The sequence below is a fragment of the Ochotona curzoniae genome, unplaced genomic scaffold (genome assembly GCF_017591425.1).
Source record: "Ochotona curzoniae isolate NIBS_2020 unplaced genomic scaffold, NIBS_Ocur_1.0 scaffold_461, whole genome shotgun sequence".
NCBI classification, from domain to species: domain Eukaryota; kingdom Metazoa; phylum Chordata; class Mammalia; order Lagomorpha; family Ochotonidae; genus Ochotona; species Ochotona curzoniae.
Window position 1 is genome coordinate 8,327,656 of NW_024467120.1, and position 14,166 is coordinate 8,341,821.

At 43.7% G+C, this 14,166-nt stretch overlaps 1 long non-coding RNA gene across 1 annotated transcript in view; it reads left to right on the plus strand.

Moving 5' to 3' along the window:
• Positions 1-1,007: 1,007 nt before the first annotated feature.
• Positions 1,008-14,166, plus strand: part of LOC121147820 — a 59,892-nt gene continuing 46,733 nt past the window's right edge. The window contains exons 1-2 of the long non-coding RNA XR_005882474.1: positions 1,008-1,076; positions 1,166-1,325. This is a non-coding gene — a long non-coding RNA (uncharacterized LOC121147820). The remainder of the gene's footprint in view (positions 1,077-1,165; positions 1,326-14,166) is intronic.

Here is a 14,166-nt window from a genome sequence, read left to right on the forward strand (position 1 = left end):
ATATTCATATCTCAGCTAGGGAGAGTTCACCTGAAGAATAAGCATGCTCTGTTATAGGCTTTCCACAGCAAGACCATTTGCATTTTAAGTAGACATATCCATCCAAATACCTAAAATTCACATAAACCTTAGAATGATTTGCAATCCAAATAAATTTATAATCAAAATTAAAGACTCGGTCCGGCGCCATGGCCTAGCGGCTAAAGTCCTCACCTTGAAGCGCCTGGATCCCATATGGGCACCGGTTCTAATCCCAGCAGCTCCACTTCCCATCCAACTCCTTGCTTGTGGCCTGGGAAAGTAGTCAAGGATGGCCCAAGGCTTTGGGACCCTGCACCCATGTAGGATACCTGGAAGAAGTTCCTGGCTCCTGGCTTTGGATCGGCATAGCATCGGCCATTGCAGTCACTTGGGGAGTGAATCATCGGACAGAAGATCTTCTGTCTCTCCTCCTCTCTGTATATCTGACTTTCCAATAAATCAATAAATCTTAAGAAAAAAAAAGAAAAAAAATTAAAGACTCTTTGACTATCACAAACCTTTGTTCAGGGTTTGTGTGTGTGCACACTGTCTTATAAAATCAGGTAACCGAAGATTTTTTTTTTCTCTCTTCTGGATTATTGGTATGGTTTGATTGTTAATCACTGTTGTGTAAATGGACCTGAGCTTATTTTTTAAAAATGACATAGCAACCAGTAACATAAGATTGGTCTTATTCTTGCCCTGCAGAGTTTATGAGAGAAAAGTTGACCTAACAGTAGCGTCAATTCTGCTAATTAAAGTCACCAATAGTTAAAGTCAGTCTGTCAGGTAGGTTAACATGATGATATAGATGTTTGCTTTTTAAATGGTTCAGAAATGATGCTGAGTCTTGAAATGTGCTCTTTGGGGAGTTTTCTTCTCTACAGTCGGCCTTTAACATAGCAGGTGATCCTGCTATATTGAGATACCTTTCTCTGCCCTGGCCTTTCTGAGTCCTCGTTCTCTCTGCTCTGTTTCAGGTGTGAATCATGGCGCTACGGGGAGAGTCGATGATTTACGGCTTTGGAGGGCGTGCATGTGTATGATTAAGGGATGTAAGTTCAGGACTCCAAGATTTACTTCCTTCCTGTTCCCGTAGGGTTACCTGAGGGAGTGAGTAATGGGATAATTTATAACACCACAGGTCCTTTGTCAAGACTCACAGTCAAAACAGGAAGATAAAAAAGACAGTTTGAAGCGTGAGGATGCAACTTTTGATCCTTTCTGGACGTCTTAAGTGCAAGCAAGAGCGTCTTCCTAAGTTTCCTGTTTGTTTTTTTTCCAAGGAGCTGTCCATGACAAAGGTTAGTATGTCAATCCTAGGTAAACTCTGTGAGTGGTCTGTTAAAACTCACATGTCTCTCTCCATGCTTTCTGTTTCTTGGCACTCTTACCTTTTGGGTCTGTTCTAGAAACCTAGTGGCCACACAATAGAACTCATATCTTTTTACAAGGTCAAAGAGTCATCAGGTGCTTGGAGTGTGATGTCTAACTCAGCGGTATTTCAGTGTGTGGGAGGTCTATGCATCTTAGAATCTTTCATTTTCATTTATATATTTCAGGGGCTTCGGAAAATTCATAAGCATATGGAATTAAAAGATAATATTTGTTGTGAACTGGGGTGAAGTATAGTTTACTGATAAATTGTTGATAGAATGACTACAGGGTTTCTCTCCCGATTTTGTATACGTATATTTAGGCAAAAAGGGATTTAGATATCCTCAGAGATGGATTTTTTTCATGTTGTAAGCAAAAGTAGGGCAGTTGAACATGGCGTTCGATAGCATTCAAATGCTTTGTTTCATTACCAAGTGATTTTGATACAGATTTGTATGCTTTGGTTATTTTCACACTTTAGAAAATGCCAGATACAGTAAAAAAAGAACAAAACTCTTGCGTAAGAATGGAAGTATATCATCACCTTGATTTTGTTCCATGACATTATCACATGATGGGTCTTCTGTCTGCTTGTTGGTAACCTTAGACTCACAAAAAATGAGTACCACAAGTGACAATTTTACATTGAAAACATTAATCTCACTGGTCACTGTGGAATGCCTTAGTGGTTGGCAGTAGATGTCTTGTATTAGAAATCATTATGATGAAATGGGAACCGTTCCAAGCTCTTCCTCCTCTCCCATCTGCCCTAAGTGACTAAAACATTCCCATAAATAACTGCTACCCTTTTGAACCGACCTTCAGGTTCATGAGATGTAAATATCAATGGCCTTGTCTTTTTTTTTGGGGGGGGGATGTGTGCATAGTTCAGGAAGCACAATTTCTGCAGATAACTAAAAACAGGTGCATGAGTGGGTAGACAGGCATGGGCTTTTATGATCCATTTTGGAATTCTGTCCATTAACTTGGCTTCTAGATTTTTGTGCAGGAGAAGTGTCTCACGGACAAAGAAACCTACACGTTCAGGTCCTCTAGGGGTTTCCGTGGACAGATTTCGTCAGGTTGGGTTCTTCATGTTAGGCTGACCTTGTGATATTTTGCAGGAATACAGTATGTAAGTTCCTCTTGCCACTGGACCTTTAAAGTAGAGGACTGTTTTTCGGGTAGTCTAGCTCTATAACTGTAACAAGACATATGTCAACAGTTTAGGTGAAACTGATGAACTTATCTGCGCAATAAGATGCTGGACTCTATGTTTTGTAGATGCTTGCAAGGAAAAAAAAATCTCAACTGAATTTGATCTGTGGTAATGAAACAAGATGGAAGAATCCACCTTGGGGGGAGGAGCGGGTTTTGGGGAGGGGAGGGGGGAATCCAAGTGCCTGTAAAACTGTGTTTCATGATGCAATGTAATAAAAAAAAAAGAAAAAAAAATAAAGTAGAGGACTGCAGTATTCCTGCGGAGAAGATAATAGCTTGGGAACACCCCTCCCACCCTTCTGGGTTCAAATTCAGATTCTTCCACTTGTAGTTTGACTTGAAACTCTTTGAGTTTCAGGTTTCAGAGTGACTCATTTGGAATAATAATTATACTTACCTTTTATTTTCTTAAAGAAGTAAATGAGACCTATCTAATTGTGAAAAACACTCCAATAAAGATTTCTTAAATGTTATCTGCTAACAAATGTTTCGGTGTCCCCAGAGACTGGCTTGCAGAGCTGATGAGACCTGCAGCTTTTTGGGAGATTCACCTCTCTGGAGCAGTTCCAGAACTTTTGGAAGAATATCATATATTGCAAAAAAAGAAAAAAAAATAGAGCAGCTCTTTCATAAAAAGGCTTAACAAATTGTATTTTGTTTCTCATTTAGAGAAAAATAATTCCTCTGGTTTTATGAAATGTGAATTATTGCAAAGGGAAACATTTGAATACGTACTTCATTGCCTTGCCAAGTGGCATCAGTCAGACTTAGTTACATATCCATGGGTACTTGCAGTTGCGGAATTGCCCCCTGTAGGAATTACTTCAGTGCTTGATGGCACGGGGTTACTTTGCTGTTTGGGGCACTGTTTTCTTGAAGAGGTATGGACACACCCTGGGATGGTTCTTACCCCTCTGCATGTTGGAGCATTTGTACGTTTATTCTCTGAGCACTGAGGCACACCATTGGGAGTTGGGGGGGAGTGGTAAGATGAAGGGGATAAAGGTAAAACTGAAAATAAACGAATATGATAGAAATAACAGAAACCTCTTTGCAAGGAATACTTAAACTGTTTTTATTTTAATTTTTATTGCAAAGTCAGATGTACAGAGGAGAGACAGAGAGGAAGATCTTCCATCCACTTATTTACTCCCCAAGTGTCAGCAATGGACAGAGCTGAGCCAATCCAAAGCCAGGAGCCCAGAGACTCTTCTGGGTCTCCCACGCAGGTGCAGGTGTAGTGTCCCAAGGCTTTGAGTCATCCTCAACTGCTTTCCCAGGCCACAAGCAGGGAGCTGGATGGGAAGTGGGCCCGCTAGGATATGAACCGATGCCCATATGGGATCCTGGTGAGTGTGAAGGCGAGGGCTTTAGCTGCTAGCTACTGTGCCAGTCCCTAAACTGTTTCTCAAAGTGGATTTCACAGCCAGCAGCAAAACCATTCGTTATTGTCTTTTAAAAAACCAAGTCCAGTCCACAAAGTTGGAACTCAGATGCCCATCTGGAAGTTTTCCAGGGAAGTCTAGCAGTACTGGCTTCTAGGTCTCTGATTCAAGAGGCAGAAAAATCTATTTTACAAAGTAACCTCTTCTATTGATTGGGAGTTGTCAGTGTTTGATGAGAAGGCTCTGAAACATTAACTGATTAAATTCTCTAAGACCAGGCAGTTCGTCACGGCGGCCTCCGCTCTTCTGAACTCCTAAGTGTTGGTGTTGACACATCGAGTATTCTCGAAATATGGAGCAGAGAGCAGAGTGGCACATTTTGACAGCAGTTTGGTTTTTCCCAGAGGGAATCAGTAGAAATAGGTTGCATTCAACTGAGATGTTACTAATTGTTGGCGCTTTGTGGTACCTAATCATTTGTATAGTTCATTAAAAATAGCCCATACACTTAATTTTTCTTTACTAGTTGTGCTGAGCATAGAACTAATAATCTGTGCTGATGGAAAAAGCAGTTCAGGTCATTTTCTTACTACTGTGTTCCCTGCCAATTATTATTATTATTATTTTTAAGATTTATTTTTATTTACTTGAAAGACTGAGTTACAGAGAGATAAATTTGGAGAGATCTTCAGTCTGTTGGCTCACTCTCGAAACAGCTACAGGGACTTGGACTGTGCTAAACTGTAATGTGGAGTCCTGCACTTCATCCAGTTCTTCCCTGTGGGTGGCAGGGATGCACGTGCTTGAATCAGCTGCTGCTGCCTTCCCAGGGGACATGAGTAGGGTGCTGAATCAGAAGTGGAGCCATTGGGGCTCGAGCTGGGGTTCATATGGGATGCTGTGTGTGGCAGGTGGCAGTGTGACTTGATATGCCACGCCAACCCCATTTCTTCACCTTTATCCTTCCAGATACTCACATCTTTGATTTTTAACTGGAGAAAGGAGAAGTGCTTTTGTTCCACATTCACCTGCCTTCCATTTTAACCAAGGCAGCTCTGCCTCCAAACACATGTGCTTGCTTAGAGCTTTTTCACCCCTATGCCCGGAAGTGGGGTATGACTGGGCAGGATTCTGTTTGCTTGCACACCTGAAGAGCCGTGAGGTCATGACTTAGTGTAAATTTAGGTGGCCAGGAGGTTGCAGACGTAACCTTCATTGTGCAGATATGGAAGGGAGATCAGGAATGCAAATACTTGCCCAAAATCATTCAGCCATTTGCTTTCTGAGCAGCAGGTGCCATCAGTGCTGTTTGCGCTTTGTCACTAAGGCGCACTGCAAAAGGTAGAGTGCTGGACCGCACTGTGGTTCATGGATCGAAGTGGTCTGATGGAGGAGTCAAAGGGAAAAGTCTGAAGAATTAGGGCTGGGGCAGGTTTTGTTTGAGGTTGTATTAAAGGGAATATCTCTTGGTCAGGGAGCATGAATACGTTTTTTTCTAATACAAGAGAAAAGGAAGAGATTAAAACATGACGAAGATCTGATAGCTTTTCACGCTGTTTACTTTCTTTTGAAACCATGCAACAATGGATATTTATTCCTCATCAGGTAACTTAAGGTAATGGAAGATGGACGTTTTCTGATTTTACCTTCTTAACCTCCTTTGGTGGTACTACCCTTTTGTTTTGCTTAAAAATAGCCTAAAAGAGAAAGCAAGTGAAACTTTCCAGATCTGATAACTGCAGTGATCCCATAGGAAACCTCTGGCTCCCATCCCGGAGTGAGGTCACGCAGTCTGCTGTCAGCTGGATTTATGTTGCTGTAGTGACCAAATGCAAGGCATGCTGCCACTCCTGCTTTGTCGCCATTTGTCATGGTGCTGGAGTGGCTCCTGGTCGGCTGTGTGCTTTCTGTTCCTGCTCAGAAGCACAGCTCTTCCATGGGCAGAGGCACAGCTATTCGGGGTCCCCCTCCCCGCCTTTTGTTTCGAGTAAGTTTTAAATCTAGGTAGGATAGGAAATGTGACTATCAGTTATAACTGGTGTTACGACTTTGATTCTATCCCTGTGCACTCACACTCAGAGTTAGGAGCTGCCTCAGGATCTGGAGGAGATATTTTCCTGATTGTCTCATGAACTCTGGGAAAAGCTTCCTGTCTGGAAAGATATAATTGCACTGGACAAGAGATAGCCGGGGAGCTGAGACCTGCCTTTACCTCCGATGATCAAAACATATGTCTGCTAGGTATACTGTTAAGGAGTTCAGATAATTCCTGTAAACTGGAAAAGAAGATTAATTTTATTTTGATGAATAGCAGCTTTGGAATTCAGGCATAATTTTTTCATAACATACACTTTTACCCTGAACATTTTTAAAAAAATAAATCACCCGATTTTCTTTTTCTTCTTTTTTTTTAAAGATTTATTTGATTTTAAAATTTTTATTGGAAAGTCAGATATACAGAGAAGAGGAGAGACAGAAAGGAAGATCTTCCATCCGCTGAATCATTCCTCAAGTGGCTGCAACAACCAGAGCTGCACTGATCCGAAGCCAGGAGCCAGGAGCCAGGAGCCAGGAGCCAGGAGCCTCTTCTGGACCTCCCACGTTGCAGCAGCTTTTCCTCCTCTGCTACACCACTGATCTCTCCATGGATTTTTTTGAAGGCTTCTCCTGTACTTCGCCTTCAGATTTCTATTTCACTAAAGTTAGCTTTTAATCCAGTTCCTGGAAGCTGTTTTTAGTCTCTCCATATGTGTGTACATGGGAGTAACGTTCATGACAGCAACCAACATGGAAGTGCTTCTCTGCCCTAGACACCACTCCAACCACTGTACCGTATCATCCCTGAAACTCAGTAGGGTTTGGTTGTTTCCAATCCACTTTACAGGCAAGGAAAAGTGACATGCATATTAGCAAAACACTTACAGTGGAGCTAAAAGGCTAACACCTCACTCCTACATTCGGCAATCCAAGTGCCTAGTCGGAGGAATCTTTACATTAACCAAACATCAGGATATGGTGATTGAGGGGAGGGGAATTCCCAGGGAACAAAGTGACAACCTCTTGGATTGCATCCCAAGTAGAATCTCCTGGGATCAAGCTGGAAACCTAGGAAGGCTGGCCTCTGTTAAAGGGAAAACCAAGATTCAGGAGAATGGATTCATCAAAATCTAAGCTTGCATGGGACTTGGGGAGAAGTTGGCTAAGCAGCAACTGGAAAACTTGTCTGGGGCAACCACAGGAGGTGACATCTTTGTTGAATACCTTGAGCACCAGCGACTTTGACCCTCTGCGATGTGTCACTTGGTGGGACTGGGCAGTAGAGGCAGGAAGTGGCAGAGGCGTATCAGATGGTGGAGAAGCCAGGTTTGTGGGTGGCTTGGTCGTCTCCTGGGGAATTCGTGGTGTGTCTGCTGCTGATGGTGGGAGTGCGTGGGGTGAGAAGGGCACTGGCAATCACACAGGCAGGAAATTTTCAGGAACATAGTTTTGTGCTTCAGTTTGAAACGTGTTTGTGTGGAATGTTGTAATTTAACGGTTGGGTGTTCTGGGCATAATGTCTCTTTGTGAAATGCTGTCAGAAAATGACATTTACCTCCTTGTGCTCTTCTAAGAGTTAAATCGTTTAATTTAAATGAAGGGTTGATGGTAGTGATGAAGAAGTAATAGCAATCAGTGATTTAGATTAAACAATCTCAGACACACACCATTGGACTAGAATCCAAGGGACTTGTTTTCTTCCCTTCAAGGACATGTACATCTTGTTGGGAGAGAAAAGATGCACACAGTTACCTAAGTAATTAATCCTTAGTACCCAGTTCTTATCTATTCACACCCATCCAGCCCAGGATAGTCTTTTCCCAGCCAGTTCTCAATGCCTCCTCCTTCCTATAAGCATGCCAGGCACCCTAACCTCTTGATTAAGTCCTTGATGAAGTTTTTAATCATTTACATAATCTGTTCTCATCAGTTTCAAGTTCTGTCTGGGTAGATGTTTAGTACAGTGGGTAAGACACCACTTGGCACACGTGTTGGAGTACCTGGGTTCTAGTCCCAGCTCTGTTTTCAACTCTAGCTTCCTGCAAGTGTGTCCTGGGGAGGCAGCAAGGGATGGCTCAGGTACTGCATGCCTGCAAGCCACGTGCAAGTCCACACAGAGTTTGTGGATCCTGACTTTGGCCTGGGCCCAGCCCTGGCTATCGTGGGTGTTTGAAGAGTAAAGCATTGAGAATGTAGGATAATCTCTTCACTTCTCCCTCTCCTCCTTTCTGCCTTTCAAACAAATAGGAAATAAGTAGGTTGAGGATTTTTTCTGCTTTTATACGTTGAATTGACATCCCCTCTTGCAGAGTTTGCCTCTGCACTGCCCCCTACACTCACTTTAGCTGCTTTTGCAGTGCTCATGTGACATACACGTCTTTGGTGAAAACTCGGTGTTTCTCCCTTGGGTTATGAACTCCCTTGGAAAACCCTATAGAAATATACAGCGACTGGCACCATGATGTAGCAGGCTAAGCCTCTGCCTACAGTGCCAACATTCCTTATGAGCATTGGGATGCTGCTCCACTTCCCAGCCAGCTCCCTGCTTGTGGTCAGGGAGAGCAGCAGAGGGTGGCCCAAGGCCTTGGGCTCCTGTTCCCACATGGCGGAACTGGAAGCTCCTAGCTTTGGATGGCCTACCTCTGGCCATTGTGGCCATGTGGGGAGTAAACAGGAGGATGGAAGATCTTTCTGTCTCTCTTTCCTTGCTATAATTCTGCCCTTCAAAGAGAAATCAAGTAAATATTTAAAACAAACACATTGTACACACGCAGTTTTGTATTCTATACGGTTTAGTCTATTAAATGTGTATTTTTCTAAGTTCACTGTAAGCTCTTTGAGACTTTCCATCTATTGTCTACTATTACCTGTTTTTCTGAGTCTCAGTATACTTGTGTATAAAATGTAAGCAGGGAGAACAGGGGTTAGTATACCACCACTCACTGAGTGTTTGCTGGTAAGAAAATAGCTGGCAGATATTTGAATGCAGTATACTGTCATTGTCTTTGTTATAATGACTCCAAATACTCCACGGACTCATTCTTCTTGAAGGCTGAATCTCCCTTAGCTATGAAAAGAATTCTTCCTCAAGTCCGCAGATGCACATGTCTGGGGCCATTTACTTTCACTACAGAGCAAACGAACGCAATCTTTTTGCCTTGATATCTATTCCATCTAGTCCACGGAGAATATGCTAATCATTTTTGCTAAGTGCTTTCTGGCCAAAGGTGTAAAAGCCTATTACAGTTAGAGGGGGAAAAAATGAAATTTCTATCTTAAAATTTGCACCTATGGAATTTGCATTTTGAAAGGCAATAGTAACTCAGATTTAACCGCAAGCCCTTGGCTATGGAGTGAGCATCCATTTTTCACACGCTGTATAATCAAACGAACTATGGGGAAGCATAGATTACAGGGACACGATACTTGATTTTGTCACATTCAGATTCACTTAAATGAACATAAGGCAGGTTCCTTTTTCTTCAGGTATCGATCACATTTTGGGGGGGGTTGGTAGGGGTACGTGTGTAAAACTATCTATTTTCAAAAAGCAAAGATTGTTTTTAAAAGAAAGGTATTTAAGGTTGTCAACCTGCTTCAGTTTTTTGGTCAGTAAGTGAAACCCTGGCCACCCACATACCTCCCGGGAGTGTTTGGATGAATGGCTGTGGGCTTGGAAAGCACTTTGAATTTCTTGGATGAAAGGGGCTCTGTAAATACAGGTCTTAGGGAGGTATCCTCCATGGGCCGTCGGAGCTGCCGCACAGCCCGTTTGGCAGGTGCGCTAATGCAAGTCTGGGTTTAGGGCTGTAAGAAGATGTGTATTCGAGAGCCTCGGGCTTCGTCTTGTGAGGTTCCCGAGAGGCATGTGCTCCGGCTTGTCGACCTCTCACACAGATTGTGTCTACACTGCAGGCCTCTGCAGGTGTGCACATACAAATCACCACTTTGGACTTCTTAGCGCCTACGTCTGGCTGCTGTCATGCGCAGGAGAAAGCCGGGGAGGCTTGGAAGGGAGAGCAGCTTGCGAATGCCTGGGCCTGGCCTCACCTCTCCCGAGCCTCTGGGGCTGCCACATTGATGGCTGTGAGATTGCACAAGGGACAACTTGTAGTTGGCTGTGTACGCTGTGAAGAACTGAATCTGGGTGCAGGCTCTTGTAGTTACTGGCCCTGTGCCTTCAGACATGTGGGTTCACTGCTCCAAGCCTCATCTTCACTAACTGGCAGTCCCACCCCTGGAGGACTGCCTACTATGGACACATGATCTACCCACCTGAAGGACTGTCAAATAGGAAATGCTTAGAAATTCTGTTCTGACAAATATACCTTCCTGAGGATCTCCAAGACTGCGTATGAACTTTGAGATTTTATACCTAACACGGTTCCCTGGCTGCCCCGCACCTGGAGGTGCTGCCTGTTGGACAGCTGAGTGTGAACATCTGTGCATGAACTCTGCCCTCTTCCCCCCCCAAGCACACACAACCACGGCATGTTGAAGCAGGGACATCTAAAGCACCTGCAGGAAATTCTTGCCCGGAGACCAGAACAGTGAACCTGCCTTTATAGACAGGGGACTCCAGGGCCTTAGGACCTAGCACATGATTCAGGAGGGGATTTGGGACTTCTGGCTGGGCCTGTGCCTTTGGCCCCTTGGAATCTTGACCCCAAATGCTGGAGTATAGCAGGTTGTGGTGCCCTTTTGTTGGGACACAGGGTGATGATGCCATTGATGTGGTGGAATATTCACTGTACAGTACACATGACTATTACACACGTGGAAAAGCCTCAGCCTCCATTGCTTACACACTCTGCAGTGCTGGTAGATGATGCCTGTTCTTGCATCTGCAGGCTTGGCACAGCACTCTATTTTTAGTTAGCAGTTAATTTATTTGTTCTATCACACAAATTCACCAAGTATGTGCTGTCTCCCTTTTCTTTCCTGAGCATTTTCTTAGGCACATTGTTACCAGCAGGAAGCAGAGAGAGAGAGTGAACTAACTATGGAACTTTTTTTGTAAGAGAAAATAAAAAGCGTAGGGGGAGAGTAAATATGGGACATACTCGGTTTCCTCGAGGTTGGCTGCTTCTCCAGCCCTTCATTTGACCAGCAGCTTCGCTCTCAGGCATCGTTGGCAGGGACTGGTTTTGTGACAGTCAAGTGTGGCCAGGGAAACAGGATGGTATCTTACCTGGCATCTATGTGCAGGAAATACCCTTCACTTCCAGTGTTCTGGAGTTTGTTCTTTTTCCTTGTGGTTTGTCAGCTGATTGTTCAGTCTCTGCTGTGGGTAAGGCAATGTCCTGCACTTCATGAGCGGTTTTTTTTTTAATTTATTTTTTTGCTTGAAAGTCAGAATTACAGAAAGAGATCTTATCCTCTGGTTCAATTCCTGAAGGGCCACAACTACCAGGGATAGGTCATTCTGAAGCTAGGAGCCAGGGGCTTCTTTCTGTATCTTCCATGTGGGTACAGGCACCCCAGAACTTGAGCCATCCTCTGCAGCTTTCCCAACCATTAGGCAAGGAACTGGATCAGAAGGGCATGAACTGGTGCCCATATACTATTTCACTGCATCAGCCCCTAGATAAGAATTAACAGTCTGTGGGAGGTAATACAGTATGTGTGAACACTTCAGTGCAGTTCTTGGCATATCGCTTACTCTTGCATGGTACCTGTTTTTACTGCGTGTCCATCAGGGTCCCCATCAGCAGTTTGTATTCTTCTGTTTCCCTTTTTCTCTGTGTTGTCTTCTCTGGTGTGGCAGGGAGAAAGGTTGCCTGAACTGAATCCTCCAGTGGGTGTGTAATGACAGAATTCTTTTCTCCGCCCTGGAATGCTGTCTTTGGGATGCAGCTGACTTCTCTCAATAGAGCCTCATACATCAAGAGGGCAGGTAGTGTAATTATCCCAGCTACGGGGAAGCCACTGAAAAAACACCTGCTGGATCTGGATGTAAAATGGATTGTGAAATTGAACAAAGGAAAAGTCACCTCCTTCTTTCCTTTCTTCTCTTGAAACCCCCATTGCATTTGAAAAGTCTTTCAGTTAGGATAAATATATGTTATTTGATCTGCCATTAAAGGGCCTAGCCTTCCTGGTTTGGAGCATGTAAATACCTCGCTGAAGCAAATGACATGCCTGGGTTGTTTACACCTTCTTGGGAGTGGCAATCATGAGCCAGTTCTTCCTTTTGATAAATCAAACAGCTAGAAAAGAAAGGATAACAAATTATAGTAGACCTTAATTTTGGTAACCAGAAGGTTCTCACCTTGTTGCTAAACGGGCAGATGCTCTCCTCGCTTACGTTATAATCTGCTGCTCACTGTGTTTTACCCACCATAAATATGGTTTCGCTCTTAGATTCACTATAATTTTTATGCAGATTAGGGTTAATTTTTGCCCATGAGCTACAAAGGATGATGAACTTTGTTAAAAAAGGTAAATGTAGGAGCTAGCTGTTGGAACTGAGTACAACAAACAAGATTGGGAAACCTGATGCTTTAATTTTTTAGAAAAATAAAAATGCAGTATTTTTTTTTAAATTTAAAATTGACAATAGCATATTTTGGGATCCTCCTCCTCTTTTTTCTTTTCCTCTTCCGCCTTCCTTCTTGTTTTTTAATCTAAAAGGCAGGAAAAGAGAGGGAGAAAAGAGGGAAGAGAGATCTTCCATTCATTGGTTCACTCTCCAAATAGCCAGAACAGCCAGAGCTGGGCTGGTCTGAAACAAGGAGCTTCTTTTGGGTCTCCCATGTGGATCCGGAGACCCAAGATGTGGGCCTTCCTCTGCTGCTCTCCCAGGCCATCAGCACGACACGGTGAGACATAGAGCTCCAGGAACTCAAACTGGTCACCAGGTGAGATACTCGCACCTCAGGCTTCTGTGCCATGGTCCTGGCCCCCTGGACTGTTTGATTTAACTAGGTTGATTCTGGAAAAGTTATTCAACAGGTCTGATTCCTGTCTATAAAAAGGATGTGCTGGTTTTCTGAGTTCTTGTTCTTCAGTTTTAAAGCTCCATGATGAAGTAAAATCCGGACACTAGTCCAGTGAACTGCCTTTGTATTTCTTCACCCTGACTGTGTGTGGTAATTGAGCATCACTCAAGAGAACTTACTCCTTGCTTTAAGATTCACATGCCGGGCCCGGCGCGGTGGCGCAGTGGTTAAGGTCCTCGCCTAGCACGCCCAGGATCCCATATGGGTGCCGGTTCTAATCCCGGCAGCCCTGCTTCTCTTCCAGCTCCCTGCCCGTGGCCCGGGAAGGCAGTCGAGGACGGCCCAAAGCTTTGGAACCATGCACCCATGTGGGAGACCCGGAAGAGGCTCCTGGCTTCGGATCGGCATAGCATAGGCCGTTGCGCTCACTTGGGGAGTGAATCATCGGATGGAAGATCTTCCTGTCTCTCCTCTCTGTATATCTGCCTTTCCAATAAAAAAATAATAAAAAATAAATCTTAAAAAAAAAAAAGATTCACATGCCCATGGACCTGGTTATTGATATTCTGATATAGACAGTCCCTTGGGGCATGCATTTCTTTAAAGTCCCCCAGAGATTTCTTCTGATTTAAGAACACAGGGCCACCATTTTACTGTCAGGGTTCTAACACTGAGAGAACAGTGTGAGCTCCTGAAGGTTTAGGAAAGCTCTGAAATTTTTCCTGAGAAAAATGCATTTTGTGCAAATTTTAGAAGCAATGACTTAAAGGTATTCAGGCACCTCCAGCATTTAACAAACCTTAGACTGAAAGAGTTCCCGATGCAAGTCTTTTGGCAGACTCTGTTTTTATGAATTTCTCCTAATCAAATTTTGTCAACCTAGGATGAGATTGCATGGCATATGAAGGATCCCTGGTAAGGAATTTCAGTGAGAGCCACAGAGGTACAGGGAATGATGGAAACAGGAGAGTTGGTGGTGATGGGGGTGGTTGTTGGGATGATGGTGAGGTTGGCCTTATTTGCCCAGCTTTGACCTTTCCGATAGGTTTCCTGACTTCAGTGGAATGCAGAGTTAGGGATACTAATATTTGCTACTAGGTAATATTTATTTAGTGATGTGAGAATCCAGGGCATTAGTTGACTGCAAGAGTGATTATTAACAGGACTCAGGAAAACACTGCTAC